General features: G+C 37.6%; 1 protein-coding gene and 1 long non-coding RNA gene across 7 annotated transcripts in view; one reads left to right on the top strand and one right to left on the bottom strand.

Moving 5' to 3' along the window:
* Arhgap15 (Rho GTPase activating protein 15) overlaps window positions 1–21,817 on the bottom strand; it is a 603,756-nt gene that overhangs the window by 260,759 nt on the left and 321,180 nt on the right. The gene's annotated exons all lie outside the window — the stretch shown is intronic.
* Window positions 1–21,817, top strand: part of LOC114608264 — a 98,326-nt gene that overhangs the window by 33,898 nt on the left and 42,611 nt on the right. For all 3 annotated transcript variants that reach the window (XR_003709332.1, XR_003709333.1, XR_003709331.1), the window contains one exon: window positions 13,416–13,505. This is a non-coding gene — a long non-coding RNA (uncharacterized LOC114608264). The remainder of the gene's footprint in view (window positions 1–13,415; window positions 13,506–21,817) is intronic.

The raw sequence follows: 21,817 nt of genomic DNA, 5'->3' as shown, positions 1-21,817 counted from the left end.
GCTCGCTTGCTCTCTCTCTCTCTCTCTCTCTCTCTCTCTCTCTCTCTCTCTCTCTCTCTCACACACACACACACACACACACACACCATCACAATCACCATCACTACCCTTATGTATGACATGCATGGTGTGAGAAATGTCTTCAAAATAATCATTAGATAAAATACTGTAAGTATGTATTTGGATTACACAAAAATTATGGGGCTGACAAGTATATTTTGTGGGTAAGCACCTATGGGTAAGCAGCTTACCATAGAAGCATTAGGACCTGATTTTGCACCTCCTGTACCACATATTAACAAATATACAAGGCACACCCAAAAGAGAAAAAAGAAAAAATATATAATATATGGTAGATAATAATATATATTTATGATACATATATTCATATTTAGATGCAGATATAAGTATTGATATATGTATATACAGATGCATAAATACATACATATATACATATAGATATAGTTTTGAGGCACTTGTAACTATCTTAATTTCAACTTTGGTTAGCCATTCTTCTAATAATGACCAATGTTTTTGGAGTACTTGTTATATGCCAAGGAACTTTCTAAACAAAGTGTGTCATATTTAATCATTATAACCTTCCAATGTGGTAGTTTCTGTCCTGTTAATTGTCCATTCTTCATTTAGAAATCTGAAGGTCTGGGAGTTGCATCATGTAACAGGTGAGGGACAGAGCCAGAATACATGAATGCTTGAGTCACAAACCAGTATCCTGTCTTTTCATTTTCTAGCATGTTACTCAATGTCTAAATAAAAATATTGTCAGTATTCCACCTTTTGCCTTAATTCAGTAATTTCAATATAACATTTTCAATGCTCCACTTCACAGGAATGGTTTTAGATCCCAGAGCAGGTTGGTGTGTATTACTGCAGGTCCGAGAGGAAAGTGGACGGATGGCCTTAGGTGAGATGACTGACTCGTGGGACAGCAAAGGAGCTGATGGACAGCTGATCTAGGTGCTGCCAATCATAAATGTCGAGGATGGCATGTGGTGGTGTAATCACTCTGACATTGGAAGCAGCATATTGCAGAAAGCCTTCACATTCACAGGAGAATCACTTACTATTCTCCCAGCGGCTATATGGAGCAAGAAAATACTGAATACCAAAGAAGAGATGCAGATAAAGACCGGGACTCCTTTAAAACAAGAGTAGCTAGCAATGTAACCTGATTTCACAGCTCTATTCTAGATGTTACACATAGTTTTCCCAAGACTGATGTATTTACACACCCAACGAACAGTGTTGGGGAACATACCCCCCTTTGCAACCTCTCTATTCTTCTCTAACTCTTGACAGGACATCTCACATTTCTCTATGTCCAATCACAGAGATGTGATTTACTTCATTCATGATTGCTTTGCCGGGGGAGTATTTGAGTTATGGACTCAATGGGACTTAATGGGAAAGAACGTAAGAACTATAATAGTTTCTTCCTAATTGTTGACATTCTTCCTTAAAACAACAGCAACCACAACAACCAATTGTGACCCCCTTCTCTTTGGAATACTGTAACATTTCAACAGGTCACATAACATGGGATGTTATTTAAACCCTACAAGAGCTCTTTTGTGTCTCTACGTCTTTCTTTGTTAAAATGAGGTTAGCGATATCCATAACAGACTGCGCTGCAAGGGAAATGCCCTGCTAAATGCGAAATAAAAATCAGAATGAAAAGTGTATGCTAAGCAGTCAGTCTATGCTAGCAATTGTAACTCTTGAGGTTTGGGTATGTGTCCTACCCAGTCAGCACTGTGCCCATAATCAGTACTAAGCACAACAGGTGTAAAACTCCCCCTCCTCATCCTGCAGTCAAGCACTGAACATTCTCAGCCTTCCCGAGCATTCACTCTCTAATATCATTAGAGCTTAATCTTGGCTGCTGCATATTTATGTACACATTTATGTATATGCACATGCATTTTTATGTACCTAAATGTTTGCTTGTATACATTTAAAAGGAACTGTTCTCTATCACCCAATTAAAGAATTATCTTGTATGTAACTCCCAGAGTTACCTGTGATTAATATCTGCCAGGTAGACTGTGTTTCAAGACTTTAAGCATGTGTTAAAACGATTGGGTTTTGAAGCACTATCTGTTAAAGACTTTCTGAACTGTGACAGTGGATATTGACAGTGCTTGTCAGACTAAACAACTATTGATTGGCTCACATCATGTGTATAGCAAAACCAATTTCTTTTAAGTGCTTCTTTCTAACCAAAATACATTATTGCAGCCTTCCTCTCTGTTTATTATAACACCCACGCTCATCGTATGGAGCACATCCAGCAAAAGGGTTTCCCGACAAGCGAGGCAGCAGACACAGCACAGAGAAGTGAAGGTACTTAGCAATCCAAATACTCATGCATTGCAAGTTGCTATTCGTTTAGAAAATATTGATTCCTCTCAGTCTTTGTTTTCATTTTACAATCCTTGTGAATAGGGAACAATCATAGACTGAGTGTGCTTTGCTGTTATTTACTGCCCTGTGGCGCTCATGGTTTCTCCTACTGAAAGAAACTATTCCAAGCATTGTGTATATGTTAAACTTGTGGGAAAGAACGTGTTTATGTTTGGAGGTCTCTGCTCCCCTGCTGATAAACACACATAACCCTAAACACTCAAGTGCGAGTATGTGCATGCATGCATGAGCATGTACGTGCATGCGCGCGCGCACACAGAGAGAGAGAGAGAGACAGAGAGAGAGAGAGAGACAGAGAGAGAGACAGAGAGACAGAGAGAGACAGAGAGAGAGAGAGAGAGAGAAGAGAGAGAGAGAGAGAGAGAAGAGAGAGAGAGAGAGAAGGAATATGTGTGTCATTAGGTTATTTTTTTCACTGAGTAAATTAGGCCAACTTTGGGCATGTGCTACATATTGTACAGTTTTGCTGTGAACTTGAATTTGCATTGTGCCTCTTCTCCCAGGAGAGAACATTTCTTGTGGAAACAATACTGTTTCTGTAGCAAAACGCAGTTCTCATAATACCCTCGTGAATGGGAAGAAGTCCATCTTTTTATTTTTCCTTTACTAGAAAATAGAATCATTAAAAAAATCCCCAAATGACAGATCCGCAAGCTGGGTCTGATGCCAGCATGTTTTTGGAGTATAAAAGGAGTGACTCTAACCCAAAGACCTTTCAGTATCAGTTTTACCAGGTAAGCACTGGATGGGGAAAACCAAGCCAGCCATTTCTAAGTTTCTAGGACAATTCTCAGAGTAGTCTCCAAATTGCTGTCCCTGTATGACTTAACTCTGATGTTGAAAACTGCATAGACTTTCACTAACCCTGCAAACACTTTAATTAATCTGGTCGGCTGCCGCCAGCTTTCTCCTAGCCAAATGTGCCTAGAGATTATAGAAAACACACACACACCCTAGAAGGCCGAGAAATTCTAGTCTAAAATCATCTTTCAAAGTCCCTTCTTGGAAAGCCACTGAGTTCCCAGCCCAGTTTGCACATTTTGGATGGGATTTGGGCTGAGATAAGAACTCTTTATGTCTTGCCTGAAGGTCCAGACCATGTTGTAGGGCAATGGCCACTCTGCCCTGCCTCCTTCACCCTTCCAGGTGGCCTTCTCACCCCCACATTCCCGAGTGCTGAGCCGGCGCCTGGCCTGGGCTTGCACTCTTGGCTGGCTCTACAGGCCTGTGCAATGACTGTAAGCGTGGCAACCTCCCTTGTCTGCTTGGTGTTATCAGGGATGGAAAAATGTCAGGCCAGACACAGCCTCTCAGAAAGAAGTGTTTGGGGGACAGAACCCTCTATTATTTGAAGAATTATTTTGACATAAGCGTCAAGCTATTTGCTCCAAAATGTGCGTGCAAAGCACTGTTGCCCACCCCCACAGGAAGTGTATTGAAAATGCATGCGAAGGGTGCGCCGAGCATATCTGAGGACACAGTGTGTAGTCTACAGCTAAGTGATCAGGGATAGCAGTGTAGTTTGTCCTTACAAATGCTGACAGACAGCTGCAGTTTGCAGCTGGCAGGGAGCTTATGCTCGCTAAACAAAGATCTAGCTGGAGCCCGGTGAATACTTGGCTGTAGCGCAGTAATCATAATTCATAACATACATTTCTAAAGGAGAATTCAAAACCTAAGAAAAAGCCCAGAAAGACTCCTGTCATTTTGTCGCTTGCTGTGGTCCGGATGTACGTTGCTTTTGGGCTATTTTGAAATTCCTCAGGGTCCTGTAGAGAGACCTGGGTCACCAGGCCTGTCATAAGCTAAACTGTTTTCTGTTTTTCCCTACCATTCTTGCAGATTCCCCAGCTAAAGTGTTACACACAAATACTCTATTTCTTTTTCCAAAAAGAGTCAATTGTAATAAAGTTCTCTCTCTCTGTCTCTCTGTCTCTCTGTCTCTCTGTCTCTCTGTCTCTCTGTCTCTCTCTCTCTCTCCCTCTCTCTTTCTTTCTCTCTAACTTCTCTCTCCCCCTTCTCCACCCTTTTTCTTTCTTTGATTTTTTGAAAACATCAGAAAACCTCATTGTTTTGGGCATAGTTCAGGTTGATGTCTCAGAAACATGAAATATTAAATCTGGAAAAAAAAAAGAACTGAAAAGAACAAAGTGCAAGTGTCCCCAGTTTTGGGGTATGAGGAAAGACTAGAAGTCACTTGCCCAAGGCAACAAAGGAAGAAGAGACGGAGCAAGGCTGGAATCCAGACTTCTTAACCATCATTTCTGCTTTCTTTGTCAGCACCTCCTTTTTGCCTCTTTAATCCCAGATTGACTTTATTAGAAAAATTGTTCTTAAATCCAGAAGAATGTTCAAGGGAGCCTTTTCGGCTGCTTGAGGCGCCCACTGCTGGCCCAGCGCTTCCAGTGACTAGGATTTAACTCCAAATGCAATAATTGCCATCAATTGTTTTATTCTATGTATTCACAATCGGAGAGTCTTGAATATAATATGGAAATATATTGAAATTTATATGCATAATTATGCATAATAGTATGAAAAATACATGCCCAAGGGGGGAAATTACAGTAGCCTTCCTTTGACATGCAACAATGCTAAGTGTTTGGCAGTGATTCTTTTCTCCAACATTTTGGTAACCTGAAATCTGCAATAGATTATTCTTATTATTTGGGGTTTTCAGCCTTCCCTTTCCCTGGGGGACAGAGAGCTGTGTTGCCGAATGCCAGGACACCCCTCCAGATGCAGATGTCACCGAGAAGGGCTGTGCTGGATATCCTTTCCATGTGTTTCTGCCTAAGCTGGGAGGGAATAGAGAGGATTGAGCTACGGATGGGAAAATGTACTGCGCCAAGTTCCAACCCCTCTGAAATTCCAGCCTTTGGACTTGAACAGACTGTGAGCGTGGTCCATTACAAGCGTGTTCACTCTTGACAAAATGAAACTTATGGTCTCAAGGAGAAAAAAAATCATCTTCTTGAGACATTAAGTGCCTCTTATATAAAATAACACAGTGATGGCTCAAGACCCGAGGAGTTAGAAATGTGCAGATTGAATGACCTTTAAAACACACATAGGTTTAAAAACCAAAAGAAAAATGCACTTTAGAAGAAAGCATTTTGACTTATTTCTGAAATATGGTTGGAAACATTAAGCAAACTTAAAATGAGGTTGTACCACATTCTCATTTTGACTTAAAGATCTACTTTAAATAACACAACAGATGTAGTCATCAGTATTGATTCCAAGCATGAACATTATGAATGGTGAGGAAGACAGCGTGAGTCTTGGGCAATAGTAAGAACTACTGTTATTGTTAGCTCTTAATCCATTAAACTCTGAAAATAGAAGCAAAAAAAGTGCAAGAGATATTCTGGCAGGGTCCTTCTCCCAACCCAGGTTTTTGTAGCAGTAAGAAATACCCATTAAGAAATATCTCTCCCAGTAAGCCAACAAAGAACAAGTTTAGCTGTTTGCACTGTATGGCACAGATGAAAAAATAAAAAGTCACCTGTGTGAGAAGCAGTCCCAATCATACACACAGGTGCTGGCTCACATGATGGCTCACAAGGAAAGCAGGGGACAGGGCCAGGCATCATGGGTGGCCTTTGCAAAGGAAAATGATGTCAATTGCTATATTGCAAGGAAATGGTCAACTGAGAATTGCTTTTGGTCACCTGGTAGTTTGGCATGAATATTTCTCTTGCCAGTTTCGTGGCTATGTAAAATAAACTGCCTTTGGAGTACAATTGCAGTTGAGGCAGAAGGTGGAGAGAAGGTTTTCTCATGCTGCAGTTCAAAGTTTAACGGCTCTCTCCACAGTCCCATCAGGCCTGGAACATGGTTCCTGTTTGTTGAAAAAACAACCTGGGCCTGATGTGTAGAAGAAAGCACATAGCCCTTTGTTTTGAGATCTGACTTTGAATTCTGATTCTACTACCAGCACAGTGCATGGATCAGTTTCCCTGGATTCCAATGTCTTCCTCAGGATAATGGGGGGAGGGAGGAATCTCAATGCTGTGTTGCAATGAATGAATATGCTCTTACCCATGACGGCATTGCTTTACAGTAGACATGAGGAAAACAATGCCATATCCTATTCCTTCACTCTTCATCATTTTCATCAATATTAACATTCAGCTTGCTACAGAAGCTATACCACAAGACCCGAAATGAGACCCAGTCTTTGGGTTTCAGAGACTGATAATTAAACATCATCTAAAGTGTCTGAACCAAAAGAGGACACGGGGTAATTTAAGAAACTCAGAATCAGTACATAGGACTTAAATTAAGCACATCACTAACAATTATTAGTAAAAGTCAATGTTTATATTATATAAACAGAGCTCTGGGGAAGGGTTTTGGGCCATAGCACATCTTTAATACATTGTATACCCAAATCTCCAACTGACAAATAAGAATTTCCTGCAACTTTGGTATAGAATTAGTGTATTGCGGAAGTGGATACACTAGTGGATGATAGCAAACATGACTATGTCTGCTATTACTTCTTCTAATAACAATTTAAAATACATATGGTTTTAAAGTTTATGATTTATAATAAGTTTTGTGTCTACTTAGTCAGAAATGGCATGTTATATACTGTGATAAATATGACACGTATATTATCTTATGAAGTGATACTTGACATTGATATTATATTCAAGGTACTTTCATGCCTTATAGTTGTCTTAGGGTACAAAACATACATTCTTCAGTCATGGTAACTAAAATACATTTTATAATTGAAATATTTTGTGAAAGTTCTCTCTAGGAATCACTGGATAAAATGTTTGCCACACAAACATAAAAACTAGAGTTTGGAACTCCAGAGGCAACAGATTCAGTAGTGTACATTCATAACACTAGCATGCATCCAGAGAAAAGGGAAGCAGAAACAGAAGAATTATTAGGAGCTAATGAGACAGCTAGCCTGGAAAGCGATGATGAATAAGAGACCCTGCCCCAAACAAAAATGAAAGCAAGAACTGATGACACCTGAGGTTGTCCTCTGACCTCTACACTATAAATAGTACTAATATGTCTACAACCACATATGTAAACACTCATTAAACACACATACATAGGCACACACAGACACAGACAGACAGACAGACAGATGGTTGGACGGACACACACACACACACACACACACCACTTGCATTAAAAGGGAAATGGGGGCTAGAGAAATGACTCTCAGGGTTTAGGGAAGTTGGCTGCTGTGGTAGAGGATGGAGTTTGGATTTCAGCATACCAGTCAACTGGTTTCCAACCACCTGCAAGTACAGCCCCAGAGATTATTTAAAAAAATATATATATATATATTTTTTTTGTGCATATATATATATGCACAAACACTGATATATAAAGACATAAAATTAATATCTAAAATATAAAAATAAAGTTGTGCTTATTCTTAAACATGAACCTTAATTTTTGATGAAATGCAGATAAACATAACTCCAGGGGTGCTCTGTAGTCTAGAGCAGCTGGACTGTAGGTAGTCTGGGGATGATGGGATAGATTCATGGGTAGAATTTGCTTTGCAACTGCTATAAGTAGAGGCATATTCACAACCTTCCAGCTTGATTGGTTCTGATTAGCAGACTAAAAGGATTTAACAGACTTAAATCCTGTTTCCATACCCTTAGATGGAACTGACTGGTTGTACCAACAGTCAGAATTCCCTTCAACTCTGAACATACTGACTCTCTTTCTTTTCCTTGAGCACATCCTGCCTATAGCCTCTGTGCCTGCCATTTACTAAGACCACATCATCCTTCAGTAGACACAGAGCCAGGGCTCACACTCTCCAGTCTCAACCCAAGCATCGGTTCTCGTAGGCTCCTGCTTTACTTAAAAGTAGGAGTTTCACTCACACTGGCTAGACACTCTCCCTTCCCCTTCTTTTACTTTCAGTGTTAAACACAATTTAGTTCATATGTATTAAACTTCCTAACATCTCGTTTTCCAATGCTAATATTGTAGTTGCACCAAGAGACAGTTTTGTCCATTTAGCATTGTTATTTTCTGATTTGCTGGGGATCCAGATCAAGGCCTTGCACAGGTTAAGAGAGTGCTTGATAATTACAGTTTAATTTTAGGGAGTATGATTTTAGTGTTACAAAAGATTTGGGCAAATGAGTGGAGAGTACACATTGAATGAATTGGAGAATATTCTGAATTTCATTGTCTAGAAAAATAAAACCTCCTAAATCATTTTAAAAAATATTTTAATATTTATAGATAAAATTACCTAAGAAAATAGACTGCATTCAATAGTTCACAAGAAGAAAATGATGATTAATAACTATTGCTAAGTGACAATATAAGTTTATATCCACAAACTGAGAAAAAGACAAACTCCTCTTAAAACCTTCACTTAAAACCTGGAGCATCTAGAAGTAGTTGTGGTACCCATTTCTTATTTGCATATGCATAGATGTGAATACAAACTCATATTATCTTTTATCTTATTAGAATAATAGAATTTAATTTTCAAAAATTCCATTAAATATATGAAGGATGCTTACACCTACAAAGATATGGTAAAATAATTCCAGATGACAGGAAGTTGAACCAAGATTGAAGTAAAAAAAATATTGTTTTCTTTTTTTTACAAATAATAATTATAAGTACAAAGATTCTAATGAGTATAAATGGAACTCTTTGTATCATTAATGGGTTAAATAAGGAGAGATACAGGAAAAGGGAGGAGAGACAGAAATTAATTCTTAGAGAGAGCATCTTGGTTTGCAGCAGAGGTTTCAGAACTCCAAGACCACCAGTGCCCATAGGAAATATGGTGTGAACCACATAAATAATTTAAAATATCCTAATGGCCACATTAAAAAGTTTAATAAAAACAGTTGGAATTAATTTTACTATTATATTTTCTTTAATTTGTTCTATCTTCCTGAATAACCAATTTTAAACTATTGAAATATTGCATATTCTTTTTCTCTTGTACTAAATTTTAAAGTCAGGTACGTGTTTTATACCTATAGCATATTTTTGTTTATACTGAGCTATATTGCAAATGCTCAACAGTCATGTGGTGGTGGCGGCATAGACAGTGCAGGCTAAAGCCAGGCTGTGGTTGTTAACCTCCTTTCCAGTTTGACAGAATTTGGAAATGGCAAGCAACCTTCTGTTGGCCTGTGTGTGAGGGTGTTTTGAGTGGTTAACTGAGGAAAGAAGACTTTTCCTGAGCGTGGGTAATACTATCCTAATGGTCGGAGACATGATTTGAATAAAAAGGAAAAACAAAACAAAAACAAACAACAACAAAAAAAGCAGGTAAACCGAGAGTCAGTATTTATCTTTCTTGACTCTATGGCCATAGGTGCAATGTGACCAGCTGTCTCCTGATCCTGCCTTACTGCCTTACTGCCATGATTGACTGTAAGCCTTTTTAAACCATGAGCCAAAATAAACCTTCCCTTTTAAAGTTGCTTTTATGAGACATCTTGTCACAGTAATGAGAAAAAAATAACACACAGTTTCTGGGTGTCATGTCATAAAAAGAACTGGCTCCAGTAACCATGGGGGAGTCATGCTGCAGAACAAGGAAGCCTAAATCAGCTCAGGGTTAGACTTACAAGCCTCAGAAGAAGATGTACTTTTCAATTCTAGTTGTACATCTAGTTAGTACAGCAGGCCATGCAAGCTGCACTTTACTTTTCTACAATCATTAGGCTCTTGAGTTTAAAATGTTTGTTTACAAATGTTCTCTCCTTTAATATGCCAACCTTAAATATTTATAGATGCTAGTCACCCTCTGTTATTTGTAATCGTTGATTTGACATAATGTAGACTCATCTGGGAATAATGTTTCAATGAAAGTTTCTCTGGATCAGGTTAGACTGTTGATATGTCTATAGGAGATTGTCTGAGTTATACTAATTGTTGTGGGAAGACCCAGCTTAAAAGTGGGCGATACTACTCAGTAGGTTTATGTCAAAGACAGTATGGAAAATGAGAAAGTGAGCTGAACTCATTCCTTTACAGTATGCTCATGACAGTGGATATGGCCAGTTTCTTCAAGGTTCTGTTGTCTTGACTTCCCTGCAGTGATAGTATGTAACCTGATAATGTAAAACAAACAAGCCCTTTCTCTTCCAAGTTGTTTTTAGACAGAGTATTTTATCTAGCAACAGAAATGAAACCAGGATAATCTCTATAACTGAGAGAGCAAATGTGCAAACTAAATTTTGCGAGGGATTCTGGTAAATATGATCTTTTTGTACCCAGAAGACTTTCTGGTGTCAAGATGACAGTGCTTATTCTACCATCTTTACTATTAAGCAATAGTTCATTCATAAGAACCTACAGCAAAGTGACAATAATGTCCATGAAGTGCATTGAGACAGTTGGTGAAATAGAGAAGAACCCCAGCCCTGCTTGGCCATGTAAGGGATAATATAATATGGGTAGGACTCTTGGCAGAGAGCCAAGAGGGCATGGGTCTTCATGAATGTCAATGGTTGCTGTGGACATAAGGCTTGTTTATATAATAAAGTATATATTTTCATGCTTTGCCTTTGAGGAATGCCCTTTTTGCAAAGGTAAATTTCTCCTTGAAAATCAGTCACAGCATGAGCCCAGGAAGCCAGGTGTGGCTAGTGTCTCTGCAAAAATGGTATACACCGAGACCTTCAGAACAGTCCTTAAGGCTGTGGGAAAGAACTCTGAAAACACGAGTTCAAGAATGGACAATTTCTCAACTATGCAAAATATAAGAATGCAACATGAATTGCATAAGGAGTTTCTCAGACCTAAACAGAGACAGCTGCACTGTGAAGCAGCTTGGCAGAAAAATACAAAGGGAGGCAGATACAAAGGCATGAAGATTCCTGAGTTCAAGGACAACCTGAAACAAATCTAGGTTGGGCCCATGCACAGTGGAAATGGTAATCTCAGGACTGAATCCTACCCAGATAGCTCATTATCTGTGCTCACAAAGGCAGGCAGATCTCTGAATTCATTTGTAATGTTGAAAAAAAATGTGCTTGTTTTCTTTATCTAAGAATAAAGGAGCTGGTATTATGGGAGGCTGATTTATGGGATAATCAAAAGGGAACCTGGGGTAATGACTGAATTAATATGTAAATAAAAGACTGGGCTTTTAGTATGCAAGAGATAGCTATCCAGAGAGGTATTGAGAATTGCTAGAGAGAGCTGCCTTGATCAGAGGGCTACATGAAAGCTGTCTCAAGTGGAACATAGGCCATAAGCTTATAACCCACAATTTGACTTTGAGTTGTTCTTTCACTGCTCTCAGACACCTCTTTATCAGAAGTCTTCTCCAAGCTTAGGCTGGTCCTTGGCAAGAAAGAACATGAATCTTGTCCTGTATTCCCCAAATCATAGACATAGTGAATATATTTCCTTGGATTGATTTGGGATTTGACTTAACTTTTTAATGCTTTTTCTACTTAACTCACTTGACTTGACTTCAGAATGATTTGTACAGACTAGTGACTTTACTTGAATACCATTTCGACAGGATGGAATCAATTCCGTTTTACCCAATACTCACCTGAACTCAGAAGAATGTACATTTCTTGATCTTCTCTCTCTCTCTCTCTCTCTCTCACACACACACACACACACACACACACACACACACACGCACACACATGTATACATATACATACATGCACACACACACACTGGGGGGAGAGAGAGAGAGAGAGAGAGAGAGAGAGAGAGAGAGAGGGAGGGAGGGAGGGAGGGAGGGAGGGAGAGAGAGAGAGAGAGAGAGAGAGAGAGAGAGAGAGAGAGAGAGAGAGAGAGAGAGAGAGACTATATTATATTATAAGCAAGACAGAGTTCAGGAATGCCATCTGATAGTTGATTGAAAATGGCAATACATATTTCTCAGAGATTTGTGACACTGTGGGACCAGTTCTCCAAACCAAAGACAAGATTTTGTTTGCAAAGGATCTTCAGTTTTAGCAATGTTTTCCAAATGATTTGATTTTTATTAAAATTAATAATCAAAGATCATTTAAAATATTTATGTTTACATCTCCAAAGAAAAATAATTAATATGGAATACCACTATAATTTTAATAAGAACAGTTCTTAAATAGAATGAATAAGACAGAAATTTTGGTAGGGAAATAAAAAACATGTTCCTACTTTTTTGGAAATGTTCAGTTTTTATATAATTAAAATGTAAACTATGAAGTAGTTGACATGATAAAGTCATAAGCAGTGCCACCACAAGGCAGATTGAATTCTTCCTTCAATCTCAATTTCCAGCTTTAGAAAACAAAGGTCTAATCAACATGAACTTGAATCACAACATACACAAACTGTCCTTAAAAAGCAGGTATTTACAGTGACAAACTGGGCCTTTTAATGACAAAGACAGATGAACTGAGCTCATATCTATGCAATACAAGAAGGAAACAATGGTTATACAGTGCAAATAATTTTTCTGTAATATGACAGCATAATGACTTAAGTGCCGAATATCGTCATTATGGTTCTGAACCTCGTGTACATGAGCAATAAAGACTCGGTGCAACTATTGTATAATTCATATTTTCTCTATGAAAATCTTGTTCTTCTTTAAAAATAGTTGCATCTATAGGATCTGTGAGCCTGTAAGATCTGTAAGGCTAATTTAATTATAGTGTCTGAGTTGTCTATAATGCATAAGTACTCTCAGGGAGTTTTCTAACCTGGGATGTGTTAAGGGAGGACAAAATTCAGTCTACTTAGGCTTATTTCACCAAATTCCAGTCTGGTAAGAACCAATATGTTATGTTGTTGGCACTATTTTCCTATATTATTGTGCTGACAAGCCCCTAGCAGTCATACAAATAGACAATCACATTTCTTTTGTGATCTAATGCATTTTAATTTTCTGAAAAGAACAAACACTTGAAGTTCTGACAAGTATTTAAAATATTCACCACATGTATAGTTAGAAGTTTAACATTTTCTTCTACTCATTTTAGATATCGCATAGATTCATCACACCAAGTACATGAAAAAGAAACCACACAGGAGAACTGAACAATTTGACTGGCCGTATTTCAAGTTTTCAGGTCTGTACTTTGGTAAGAAATATTCTCTCTTGTGTTAGACTACGAAGGAAAACAAAGCTTATGAATGCAGTAACAGTAGATAGTTTCAGCCCATTGAACTGTTTACTACTTAGCCCTTTAAAACGAGAGTCTGAGAAACACGAGGAATTAGAATTGTTAGTACCCCCACCCCAAATACTTGTAAAGGAGCAGCTGTACCCGATTCTTAGAGTAATAGCAAAACTACACCAATTTCATTCATTTTGTGTTGGAGTGCATTTCTGATTCTGGAAATGCAACAAATTTAACAGTTGCCTCATCTACCTGCTAAACTGGTCTTCCTTACTCAAAATATGATCTTGTAGGGCGGCATCAACCATCTGGCATTGGAGAATGCGAGCCTGACAAAGAAACTTCTTGGATGTGGAAAAGAGATAGGACAGACGAGCCCCTCTAGGGTATCTGCAAGATGAAAATTACTTCCATTTGCAAATGTGAGCACAAAAGAAAGATGGGGATAGCCAAACCGGGGCTCTCTCAGTTACCTGGTTTGCACCTGAATATGACTGACATATGAGTATCTGACCAGCATTTAAGGACTTGACGAATTAAATTAGAAGACAAAGTCTGTCATGCAGAATGCTCAAAACACAGAGTCTGCACAGGTGCCCAACTATATATGCTGGATTTATACAACCAGCTCTTTTTCTTCATAAGCAGGAATTGAAACACACACACACACACACACACACACACACACACACAGAGAGAGAGAGAGAGAGAGAGAGAGAGAGAGAGAGAGAGAGAGAGATGCACACACATGAACATACACACAAACAACCCAAGCTGTCTTTTCCATGAATTTTGGGAAATTGCATAGTTTTGACTGAAAAAAAAAAAAAAAACTTGGCTTGATTTTCACATTAAAAAAAAAAAAGGGAGATGGAAAGAATAAGACTGTGCCCATAAAAGCCAATTGTTTCCAAACCACATTGTATTGTTTGGCCCAAATAATTTATCCTTCTATATGGAAGAAGGGAACTGTAACAGCCCGAAAGCACAATAGCCAATCAAAATAAAAGTTCTGTTCTAAAAAACCTTCCTAGCATGTGAGGATTTGCTGAGTTCCAGCTTTACCCCTACCCATACTCCCCCACTAGTAAGACAAAGGCAAGCTACAGAGAAATTGGCAAAACATTTGGGATGAAAAAAAAATTAAATTAAAATGTTGGTTTCCATATTAAATCATCACTCATTAAGGACCTGGTTTATTGACTCACAAACTCTGTGGATTCTGGTAGGTTTCTGAGACAGACCTGACGTTCTTAGCCCTTGAAAGAAGCTGGGGTTTCTTTCTTCTTCATAGAAGAAAACTATTGAAATGATGGGATTTGGACTTACAAATATGTAATACAGGTCTTTATGTCTGCTACAGGAAGAATATCACTGCAGCTAATAAATCAAAAGGTGATATTCTGCTCATTTTTATGGATTGTCACGTCAAAAGGAAGAAAAATTTTTAAAAAATTATAATTTTATCCCTTGATTAATGTTTAAAAGAGAATTCTATTTTTAAACATTTTATGGCCCAGCAATGTGGCTCAATGGACAAAGGTGCTTGTTATCTAGCATAAGGTCCCAAGTTCAACCTCTAAAATTAATATGGTGGAGGGATAGAACCAAATTTTCCTGCAAATTGTTCTCTGACCTTCACATGTGCACCATGACACATGTAGCCACACATATTACAAGATGTAAAGAGTGTGCGGGTCTTAGTAGGGTTTAACCTCTGTGAACAGACACTACAACTAAGGCAAGTCTTATTAAAGACAACATTTAATTGGGGCTGGCTTACAGGTTCAGAGGTTCAGTCTGCTATCATCAAGGCATGAACATAGCAACACCCAGGCAGGCATGGTACAGGAGGAGCTGAGAATTTTACACCTTTATCTAAAGGCTGCTAGCAGAATATTGGCTTCCAGGCAGCTAAGAGTAGGGTCTTAAAGCCCATGCTCACAGTGACACACCTACTCCAACAAGGCCACACCTCCAAATAGTGCCACTCCCTGGGCCAAGCATATGCAGACCATCACAGTGTGTGTAGTGGGGGGGGGGTTGTAATAGTCTATATGTAACAAACAAGCATTTTCATTTTTAAGCTTGGGAAGTGTAATGCATTTTCTTTCTGCTAGAATAAATACAAATGGGGCTTTGAAAACACTTTAGCAGCCATACCATGAAACCACATATATGCTCATTACATGAGCTATACTGTCACAGATTCATGTGTGCATTACTTAAAAGCCAAGAGCCTCAAAATAATCTATCATTTAAGGACTGCAGAGTTCTTATTACCCAAATTTTTATTTTGGTATGATTCAATAGTTTAGGTAAATGGTATAGAATTTACTCCACTTCAGGGAAGCCACTTGCAGAAAGCAATTCTTGCTCCCATTCTCCTGGCCCCTTTCTCCTTGTTCTTATCAGCATGCATATCTAGTTTAGTTTTCATTAAAGTGTATAAAAATACTAAAGTGTGTTTTAAAACTATAGAACAGCAAACGAAAGAAAACAAAACAAAATAGCTGAGGAGATTATGAAGGAAGAAAGCAAGGATGAGGAACGGAAAGTAGCAATGGGTAAAAGGCAGACACATCAGTGTAAAATAATTTCATATAACTAAAGGAACAATATCAAGAGAATATTTTTAACATTTAAAATAAAAAGCTGTTATAATAAATGTTTTATTATGAAAGGGGCCTATCACAATGTAAAGCAATAAAGTTGATATAGAAATCTAAAGTATAGCAATAGATTCTGGTACCCTGACTCTCTGTGAATAAAACAGAAATAACGAAGGCACAGCCTATAATAGCAATCTCTGGATATGCCATCATGCTACAACACAAACGTTTTGAGATGTTTTGACTATCAGCAAGTAAGGAGGCAGAACTAGGCTTGGTGACATCATTTCCACTGGAACAGAAGTTGTCTTGACTAGAAATTGTCATAGAAATTTGTCATTTATATTTAGAAATATAAATAACTTGTCTGGCAGGAGTAAGCATAGTTTTTCCAAGATGACATCAATATACAGAGTTGGTTTATTTATTTATGTGTGCTTTTTGAGGCACTGTCTGCCTTGTTCATAAGATATTCTTTTAGGCTATGCTATTAAATGTCATCAATCATTAATACAATTTGTTCTTGTTCACATTTAGATATCCATATTCTACAACAGCATCATATCTCATTCTATTCTTTAATACTATCAAATTACATCTCTTGAATTACTATTAAATAATATTGAACAAATAAATCATCATGGACCTTGATTCTCTTAAATATCAACTTAATAAACTACCTTTATTCTGGCAAGAGTAAGCCTGGGCTTTTCTAGGAAAATCGCTCATTTTTCCAAAACTCTAGAAGTTCAAGTTGGTCTGACTTCTGTCATAAGCTGTCACAAATCAAAAACTGCATGTGTAGTCTCAATTAAAGTACAATCACAGCTATATTGCCCACAATAAAATTTATAAATATTAAATCACTCGTAGGTTACTTTTTAATCATTTTAAAAACGGGGAGACATGGTTAAAATTTTTCCTGTTAGAGATGTCTTCAAGAAAAACAGAGTGAAGTCTATGAGTGTCTGATAGGCTTGCTGTGGAGGAGAACAGAATCCCAGTTTCAGCCCAGCCACTTAACAGCTGTCTGATACTAGACAAGTAGCTGTGCTGTGATGGCTTTTTAATGTGTCATCCTAGGTAGGCTAAACTACACTCTAGTCATTCAATCACACATTAATGTAGGTGATGCTGTGAAGGGACTGTTAGAGGAAATAAATGTCTCTAATCAGCTGACTTAAAATTAATCATCAGAGATTATGTTATGGTCAGCCAGATTTGCTCTTTCAGGAGTTAGCAGTTCTGTGAGCTCAGAGATTCCAGCAATTCTTGACTATAAGTCTAGGCTGTTGCTGACCTTCTTTTTCTGACAAGGAGATTCAGTCATGGCTTGTCACTTCCTGCTTGTGTCCATCTTCCCTTTCTGATTACCTGTGCTGTGTCCTCCAGATATGCTTTGTGAGCCTGAATGGCTGAGTAAACCAATCCCTTTTGAAATTATCTATCGGTCTTTCAATCCTTCTCTCCATCCATCTGCCTCAGTTAAGGCTTCTATTGTGATTAAATTCCATGACAAGAAACAACTTGGATAAAAGTGTCCCCATCAACTTATAACTCCCGGGTAACACTCTGTCACCAAGGAACTCAAGGCAGGAATCTAGAGGCAGGCACTGGAGCAGAAGCCATGGAAAAACATTACAGACTGACTTGCTCCTCATAGACTGCTTAGTTTGCTTTTTTTTAAAATACAACTTAAGACCACCTACCTGAGGTTAGCCTGGCCCACCATGAGCAGGGCCCTCCCACATCAACCCAAAATCAAGAAAATATCTCACAGCCTTACCCACAGAACAAATCTGATGGGAATATTTTCTCAGCAGATGTTCCTTCTTCCCAGAATGCCTTAAGCCAACATATCATCCCTTTAATATTCATCTGTTCATCCATTAATCCACTTGTTTTCCAAGTCTTTTGCTGTGAGGTATTACTTTTCTATTGAGCCCTCCATATTATTGGTACCAATTTTGCATTTTTTTAAAAAAATATAAAATACGAAGTTGTTAATGTATACCTCCTTTACCCATTCGTCTGCAGTGTGTGTGTGTGGCTTGGGCTTTAGGCTAATACACCATGCATGGAGGACCATTTTGGGGAAAGTTGCTCATCTGGTTTATTTTCTGTAGTGTCAGGATTCTAAAACAGTGAAAGACACTGGGAAGTAGTGATATCTTATATCTTTGCAAAAGAAATGGTGTATAAGAACTACTTCTTGGTAACCCCCATCAAAGAGTTAAAATCTGTGGGCTCTTTCTTATAAAGACAAGCTTCAATCACAGAAACAAAAAAAAATTATTAAAAAAGCAAACAACATAAGATGCTCCTTGCAGAATGGAGCTGATCTGACAGATTCAGTTCATAGGGTGATACACACTTTGCTGTGAACAGCTTCACAAACCACACTTACCTCTGACTCACGCCATTTAAATGGTGACCCTCCATCGGAGCTAGTGTTAGAATTTATGTGCTTAAAATAATATGCAAAACTAGACATTCTAAAAGGGGTTATTAATATAGTCAACTTCAGAAGCACAATTAACTAGTATCTTCATTTTGGCAAATAGTTAATTTTTTTATTGTAGACAAGCATACTATGGGTCGTGCTGAAGAAGACAAGACTGTGAAAAATACTTCTTGTTTATAAGCCAAATTTTCTAATAGATGTATTATTTTTCTTGCGTACTTTATTCCTTTAGTTTGCTTCTTTTTACTAGTAGAACAAAAGCAATATCTATTGAATTGTAGCAAAATTAAAATAATCTAGATTTTATATTGATCTTATAACATTTAACCAGTAAAGAAAAAAATACTTATTTCTGCTCCCTGTAGAGGTCTTAATTTTGGGGATATGATGATCCTTAACTTTTTCTCCTTATGGGATGCCTCAAGTGAAAGTTCCTATTAAAGCATTAGCCACACATGAAGAAAATCTTTACTTCAGGTAAAAGGAAGGCAAACTGAGGTTGCTGTTGTCTGTGGAGCTAACCCAAGTGTGTATTCTGTCACACTGTCCTGGCATGTCTTCAACCTGGCTGGACATTTATCCACTGGGGCCATTCCTGCTTTGCTCTCCTGACCCCAAACATCTTCTAAAATGATAATGTTTTGGTTCTCCACCCCATTTCTATCTTACCCTTATCTAAAAAAGATACACACATAAGTTAAAAACAAATTACATATATCAGATGAATGTTTAAGGTGAAATCTTTCTAAGAATATTTGTCATTTCTGGGATAAAATCCAATGGAGAGAAAAAATATTAAAGAGAATATTTTTTAGTTTTTAGTTAACGTTATGTTAACTACGTTAGCACATGAAGTGAAGCATAATTCGTAGTTCATATAAGGTTCTGGCTAGTGTAAAATACAGATTCGAATTTAACATTATTTATATGATTTGTCTTACAAGCCTTTGTGTCTTTGACATGAAATTGTACCTTCAACCTTGAATATTTACTTTTAAACATACCATTAATCCTTTTTAAAAGGCATAAAATGTATGAAATAAGTGAATAGACCTTCTAGTAAAAATATCTATGTTGTAATTTATGTCACAGGCTGGGGAAACTCTGGGAAGAAAACTACTTTGAACTGGATTGGGTTTCAGCTTTGAGTAGAGAAGCAAACCGTCCCTAGCACAGCAGACCTTTGTGGTGATCTTTGCAACCAAACTGTTGGCCACGTTTAGCAACCATGTTACATTTCTGTATTCTTTTGAGTTTGAAGACAAAGATATTTTATGGAAGTAATTAGAAAACAGGATCAATATGGGATTCACGATAGCTGTACTAGAGTCGGCACATATTGAAGTTGTTATTTGGTACTTTTTTTGGCATTTTTCTTTCATAACATTTATTCTTTTTTTATTTATTATATAGTCAAAAGTCCCTAACTAGGTGCGAGGCTTCATAGTACCAAGCATACCAGCTCCCACTTCTGTAATCTGTGCAAAGCTTGCTTCATATTCCCTCCTCCCACCGTTACAATATGTCACATACAGTGATAAGCAATTTGTCATTTCCTACCCACACATTCCAGAACTCTTGGTGGTGATTGTTTTAAACAAATTGCCACTGCTAGAAGTTATATAATTTCAAATTATTCATTAGAATCATAAAGTATTATCACAGATTTTGCCAAATCAATTTCTAAAATTGAAATATAACCAAGTTTGAAGAGCACAAATATCTTAGGGTGTTTAGTGTACAATTCTATTTCTAAACAGCTTCATAGAAAGATGCTATCTATAATGGAGATAAATATTAATATATTATACTTGTACCTATGCTTTTATATATACACTATTCTGATACAATGAATTATACATATTGATAAGACAGGTGAAAAAGGTAGTATTTTACATTAAAAATGTTCTTAAATGGCATACCATTAATTATTTCATGCTTATGTTTAGAGATGTCACTGGAAAGGATGGAGGAAAAACTATATAGTAAATGATAAATCATAAATGACACATTCTCTTTTTAAAGCTAGGTCTGTTCTTTGTCATTTTTCTAATGCATGGGTATCTTGAGTCTTGAACATGGACTGCATGCTGGTAGAAGCTTGCTTTGAACTTGGGGTCTTCTCCCAAATTAGCAACAACACAGCAGCCTTCTTCTTGCCAGAAACTCACTGAGAGCTCCCTCCAAGTGCTTTCACTGTGCTTTCCTTGAAGTTCTCAAGACTTCACCTGATACTTCTCACTGATCAAGGAAACAGTTTAGTACTGTTGTAGCCTTCTCTAACCTGGGTCATTAACAATCTAAAAAACTACTACATGTAAAAATATAAACGATGCACTTGAGTACTAAAATCAAAACCCTTGTCCTATAGGAAACAATTGGAAACAATGGTTTTCAATAAAATATATGAATAAATAAATAGATGAATGAATATAAATAAATTAAATAAATAAATAAATAAATAAATAAATAAATAAATGTGTGCTTAACCTAACAGGTAGACTTCTAAGAGGTGAGGTGTACCCAGCTTTACTAATCACCTTCTAATCTCAAACTGCTCTCACACAATACAGTGCAAGCAGCAGTATAAAAATTGTTCTTCTTTACCAAACTCAGTCAATATAAGATGCCAAAGGAACAGGATCATGACTTCAAAGCATACGGAAAGTAGAGGAAGTCATTAAGAAGAAAGCAATACATTTCCCCTTTCGGATGATGTTCATCCAACTGATATCTATCTGGTGTTCTTAAATCAAAGTCTCAGAACTGCTAACTGATGACTGGAGGAATTTACTTTCAACTGTCAGGGCCTTCAGACTTCTTTCTGGTCTTCATGATCACTAGTCTATCCGGGGAACCCACCCACCCACATGTGGCTCCCTGGAGACATAGTTGGTCCTCTTCAAAAGGATCATTGAGCTGGCCTGGGAACTCTCTCCCTTGAGTCTGCAAAGCAGAATTGAAGCTCTTCTCACACTTGACTTGAAGCCCACATTGACCACTCATGACACTTCACTGAAGCGGTGGACTGCACTCTCTGCTGTTGTGTGTTTTAGTTCTGCAAATGTTTAAAGATTTTCCTCACGTTATTTGTGTGTTTTGAAATGGTATAAAAACAACTGGTTCTTTAGAAGACTGACATCATCCACTCATTACTGTATTTTTGTACTTGTGATTATTTGAGG

Source organism: Grammomys surdaster, unplaced genomic scaffold (genome assembly GCF_004785775.1).
Source record: "Grammomys surdaster isolate TR1022 unplaced genomic scaffold, NIH_TR_1.0 125888, whole genome shotgun sequence".
NCBI lineage: Eukaryota > Metazoa > Chordata > Mammalia > Rodentia > Muridae > Grammomys > Grammomys surdaster.
The sequence above is the reverse complement of the archived record's forward strand: the minus strand, read 5'-3'. Positions and strand labels throughout refer to the sequence as shown.